At 49.8% G+C, this 6000-nt stretch overlaps 1 protein-coding gene across 1 annotated transcript in view; it reads left to right on the top strand.

The window, feature by feature from the left end:
- Window positions 1–1449: 1449 nt before the first annotated feature.
- Window positions 1450–6000, top strand: part of SLC8A2 (solute carrier family 8 member A2) — a 130919-nt gene continuing 126368 nt past the window's right edge. The window contains exon 1 of the mRNA XM_081921951.1: window positions 1450–1765. The gene's annotated coding sequence lies outside the window, so the exon portion shown is untranslated. The remainder of the gene's footprint in view (window positions 1766–6000) is intronic.

Raw genomic sequence — 6000 nt, 5'->3', positions numbered from 1 at the left:
TCAAAGTGTTGGTGTTGACCTTTAAAGCCCTAAACAGCCTCAAAGGCCTAGTATACCTGAAAGAGCGTCTCCACCCCCATCGTTATACATTGAGGTCCAGCGCCAAGGGCCTTCTGGCGGTTCCCTCACTGCGAGAAGCCAAGTTACAGGGAACCAGGCAGAGGGCCTTCTCGTTAGTGGCACCCGTCCTGTGGAACGCCCTCCCACCAGATGTCAAAGAGAACAACAACTACCAGACTTTTAGAAGACATCTGAAAGCAGCCTTGTTTAGGGAAGCTTTTAATGTTTGACGGACTACTGTATTTTAATATTTTGTTGGGGGCCGCCCAGAGTGGCTGGGTAAACTGTGCCAGATGGGCGGGGTATAAATAATAAATTATTATAATATTCTTATTCTTATTTTCTTCAGTTGCATGTCCTCCCCATTTTTGAATAATTTTTATTGATTTCAGATTTTCGGTACAAGACGTTTCGAGTCAATTAAAAAAAACACCCGTGCATTAACATAAACTGCAAAAATAAAACAGAGGCACTGCCTTTGCAAGGCTTTAAGTCACACATTGCAGCTGGTTCATAAGAAAGGTACTGCGCGTTTACAAACAATGAGCTAGTAAGAGTAATCCTCACTCCTTACCTTTCCTTTTCCCCAGGGACCAACAAATTCTGTCTGATGGTTCTGTTGCCCAACGCTCTTTCTTGCCTTTGCAAAAGCCTTGGCCAATGAACCTTATTCCCATTCTACAGATAGAAGAACAGAGGCTGAATAAGAAGTGTGTGCATTCGCGCCTGTGCAGATAGCTGCCTAAGGATGGCTAGTTCATGGGCCTGAGCTGGGGCTTAAACCAAAGGTTTTCAGCCTCATATCCAGCTGCCCACAACCGTCAAACCATTTTTTTATTTTTATTTTTAAGTGTGTGCGACTCTCGGCGTTCCTTCCTTCCTAAACACAACTTTAGAAGCAATAATGCGAAGATACCAAATTTTGCACTGTTAAAATGCCAGTCGCGCTCCCTTCCCCAAATACATTGGATGCGCTGTCCGGTCTGCGGGAGCTGTCCAGCGTTTCCTGGTGCTGAAATGGCTATTCCCTGTCCAGACTCACCGTGGTACTGATTTGCGGGGGGGCGACGGGAGCTGCCCGGCTGCTCGAGTGGTTGGGTGGGTGGCTGGGGCTGCCTTGAGCAGAAACCTGGACCCGATCCGGGCATGGCGAAGCAGCAGACTTGGCGTTCTTCCACGCAGCTCTCACGCCTCGGCCACACTCCCTGGCAACGTGGGCTCTGCTAACCATCACCCAGCTTGGGCAGAGTTGCATCGCTTCCCTTTCCCGCTGGCGGCGAGGGTTTCCTTGCACCCCCTCCCGCCCCATAGCTTCTTTCTGTGGGTCCTGAGGGCTCATTTCTCTCTTCCCACAACCTCCCCCCCCCCACCCCGCACCAGCGCTGCCCCTCCCCTTCTCTCCTCCTCCTTTCACCAGAGGCGGGCTCGCTCTCCATCTCTCTCTTGTCTCTGGCTCCGAGGAAGGGACACTCTCTGGCTGGTGGGGGCAGCGACCAGGATCTGGGGGCTCTCGGGCTTCCACCGCCACCCCCTCGTGTTAGGCACGGCTCCCAGCCCTCGCACACGGCGCCCAGCCCTGCTGAAGAACAACGTGGGGAGGAGGGGGGCGGGCAGAGAGAGAGAGAGAGAAAGACCATGGCGAGGAACTGACCGGCTTGGCTCAGCCACAGCTGTGGGGTCTCTCTGAGAGGAGGCGCAGAGGAAGGTAGGTGCTGGGGCGACGTGGGGGGTCCTTTTCCGCTCGCGGGGCAGAGGATCGTGTGCGCGCGTGTGCGCGTGTCGGGGTAACAGAGAGAGGGGTTCCTGTTCCTTCATTTCCTCCCCGCCACCCACCTACCCAAATCCCCTTTTCCTGCTTGGATTGATCCGATGGCGGGGGAGTAGTGTGTGTTGGGGAGCTTCTGGGTCGCTGGGTGATCCGCTGTCGATCAGGATCGGGACCACGGGCTGTCTTGAGCCTTCCCTCCCTCCCTCCCTCCCTCTCTGCTCCCGTTTACTTCTTACTCTCTCTGTCGTTCCTCATCGCCGCTGACTCTCGGGTCCGTTCCCGTTCCCTCCTCTCCGGGCACTGCGCGCCAGACACTTGCAAAATTGAGCCACAACCCGGTGCCGGTCAGCGATCGCCACATGATAGCACCTTGGGGGCGGGTGGGGGCCGCGAGGCTCCGGCCTCCTGAGGGCATTCCCCACTACCTACCAGTTGTAGACCCGGTTGTGTTGACACCATTGGGGTAAAGAGAGATGGAAAGAGAGAGAGACCTCTTTGCCTCGCCCTGGAAACGTGTGCCGTTTTAGCCGTGCTTAGCCAAAATACGGCGTCGAGGTGTGATTAATTCCTCCACCCGCTATGAAAAATTATATATGAAAAGAAATTAAAACCCAGCTCCAAAATTCCTGCTCACTTAAAAAAATAAAAATCTGGTACCATGGTGTCAAGATCCCGACTCGCCTTTTTAAAAAAACAATTAAAAATATTGTACCAAGATTTCTTTCTGTAATTGAATTCTCAATAATATTATGATTTAAATATATATATATATATATATCCATCCCACACTTTCCCCCTCCATCCTTTTTTACGTCCCCCATCTCACATATCTTTCTAGCTAGGACAGTTGCTATAGACACCACCTTCAGTTTTGAAGGATCTCAGAAGATAATTCGCCGCTGCCAGTACCTTGCTTTTGCAGACATGCATGCGTTACCCACTCCTCCACCCCCCAAACTTTTTTTTAATTAAAAAATAATAATATGATAAATAATAATTATTTCTGGTTGCCGTTCAATATACTCTGACAGAGTGGAATAGGCGCCTGTGCGTCCCCACTCCCCGGTTCAGTCTAGTTCAGTCTGAGTGATTTGGGCTCCACAATGGCCACATCCTGGACTAAGAGGAACCAGCGCCGGGTTGGGAGAGGAGGCTGGATCCTGCACATAAACAAACTGACCAAAAGTAGTTCGTGGGACCTGAAGCCCTGCAGTTCCGAGGGGAGCAAACCCCTTTCCTCTCTGGTTCAGCAACCATACTGAGCCATAAGTGTCTCAACACACCCTAAAAACCATCAGATGTTTATATGTTTCAGATTCCAAGCCTGGGAGACGAGAGGAGATTTCCCCCTCCCCAGAAAACAATTCACATCAAATACACATTTGCCCAGATCCCAAAATCAGGGGGACTTTTCCTCCTCAACTCCCTCCCCACATTAAGGGGGGGGGGGAGAGACTTTCCAAATGATGAAAGTGAGATGTGTAGGTGCCTCAAAGTGGGTACGGATTTGATGCTGTGCATTTTCAGATGTGACATATTTTTTTGCCTGCTCCTACCTGCTCCTACCTTCTCCCACCTCCAACTTGGAGGCAACTTGTTGGAAGAAAAGTCCATCACCCTGGGATGTAGAATCATAGAATCATAGAATCATAGAGTTGGAAGAGACCACAAGGGCCACCGAGTCCAACCCCCTGCCAAGCAGGAAACACCATCAGAGCACTCCTGACATATGGTTGTCAAGCCTCTGCTTAAAGACCTCCAAAGAAGGAGACTCCACCACACTCCTGGGCAGCAAATTTCACTGTCGAACAGCTCTTACTGTCAGGAAGTTCTTCCTAATGTTTAGGTGGAATCTTCTTTCTTGTAGTTTGGATCCATTGCTCCGTGTCCGCTTCTCTGGAGCAGCAGAAAACAACCTTTCTCCCTCCTCTACGTGACATCCTTTTATATATTAGAACATGGCTATCATATCACCCCTTAACCTCTGGCAAGGACTGTCTCCCTAGGAGATATTTGTTTGAGATGGAGAGGATGATAAATAATAATAATAATAATAATAATAATAATAATAATAATAATAATAATTTTTTAAAAAATGCACACCTCTTGGCTTGTCTCATGGCCCTGGCATGCCAATTCCAGCCCCGCACCCATTTTGCCAATCTCGTGAGTTGTCTTGTAGGGTAGACCAAGCGCTGGGGGAGTTGAGGGGGCTGAAAGGAACTGGACGCAAACTTGTTCTTATTATAGCGCTTGTAACTAATGTGTCTGGTGGTGCCATGGTTTCGGTTGCCGGATGCAAGATCTGGGTTGGCTGACTGAGTGGCTTGCACTTACAGCAGTTCTCAACCTGTGGGCCCCCAGGTGTTGTTGGACTACAGCTCCCATCATCCCTGAGCTCTGGCCTTGCTAGTGAGGGGTGATGGGAGTTGTAGTTCAGCAACATCTGGGGACCCACAGGTGGAGAAAGGCTGCAGCTAGGAGATCCCTGAATCTGAGAGAGTCAGAGAAGGTGGCTGGAGGACTCATTCCCATGGCCTCTAGCCTTCTGAGGGGCTCTGTGCAGTTGTGTGTGTGTGTTAGTGTTATTATTGTTGGGGTGGTGGTCTTATTGGCAGAGCAGGAGACCCCGACAATGCCCAGCCCCATGATGTTCTGCTTCTTGCCTTGCTCAGTTTCCCCATCTGCACAATGGGCACAATAGGGAGAGGATTCCTTCCCCCTCTTTTGATCGATCCTGCTTATTTCTTGCTCCGTGTTTAGAATCTAGACGTTGAGATGGCTGGTTCAGAAAAGCTTGGGTGTAAGTTCCCTCCTCCAGGTTAAGCACAAGAGAATGATGAAAGCTGTGGGCATCTGATCCCGGTTCAGATCTTAGCTCTGCTGTGAAACTCACCAGGAGTCAGATCAGCTTGCAAGATCTAGTATTTGGGTGATGGTACAGAGCTCCCTCACAGAGTTGTTGTGAAAGGTGCGTCTTGAGGAAGGGCAGGATACCAGTCAAAATAATTTATTACAACATCTCCTAGAGGTGCGGTAAGACTATTTTATCTCTCTCCCTAACAAGCCGTTGATGGCAGGCAGAATGTGTCAGCCTACTTTTCATCTTTTAAGCTGTCTGTTAATATTTTATTCAAATCTGTGCATTGAATGGAGATGTGTGTTGCGCGTACCCGGTAGGTTATAGCAGTGCATGTACCAAAAATTCAACAGGTAGATCTACTGCATTTCATTGGTCGAGGGGGGAAAACTACACCTCTTGAATTTGCACCCGTAACGCCGCTGGTGGAGGCAAAGCAATAATTTTGGTGGTGATGGCAGGAAGGAGAATCATCTGCTTTAACTGGGATTTCTGTTCAACATTCCACACTCCTCTTAAACAGCAGACAGTTACTTGTTGCTTGTCTTTCTAAACTAAAAAGCACATGTTGAGGTTGCATGATTGTACCGGCAGGTCCTGGGACGCTGCGCAAAGCCTAGGAGACATTTGTGGGTCCATACGTGTGACAAGGTGTATGTTTTATTGGGGTGGGGGGGGGAGAGAGGAATGACTCTTATTCAGCACCGAGGGCCATGTCAGAAATAGACTATGAATCAGAGGGCTACTGCTAATTCTAGCTGCCAATCATCCTTGCAAACATTCATTTGGGCCGCAATTCACTCTTGCAGCCATGACAGGTGTCAAACTGCCATCGTTCCTTGCAGTGCCGTTTTTATTCCACAACTGGGAGAAAACCAAGCTACCTTGGAGGCAGCAGCAATGATGGGGAGGGCAAACACACAGGGCTAGGAACTGGGCAGAGTTGAAGTGCAGAGGACATGGGCTTCTGGACGATCTCTCTAAACCTAATTCTGCACGAGCCAGAGTTGTGTTCCACTATTCGAAATAATAAGGGGCGCAGGTGGCACTGTGGTCTAAACCACAGAGCCTAGGACTTGCCGATCAGAAGGTCGGTGGTTTGAATCCCCGCGATGGGGTGAGCTCCCGTTGCTCGGTCCCTGCTCCTGGCGACCTAGCAGTTCGAAAGCATATCAACGTGCAAGTAGATAAATAGGTACCACTGCGGCGGGAAGGTAAACAGCATTTCCATGTGCTGCTCTGGTTTCGCCAGAAGAGGCTTAGTCATGCTGGCCACATGACCCAGAAAAACTGTCTGTGGACAAACGCCAGC

Source organism: Podarcis melisellensis, assembly GCF_964234715.1.
Source record: "Podarcis melisellensis genome assembly, chromosome: 8".
Taxonomy (NCBI): Eukaryota; Metazoa; Chordata; class Lepidosauria; order Squamata; family Lacertidae; genus Podarcis; species Podarcis melisellensis.
The sequence above is the reverse complement of the archived record's forward strand: the minus strand, read 5'-3'. Positions and strand labels throughout refer to the sequence as shown.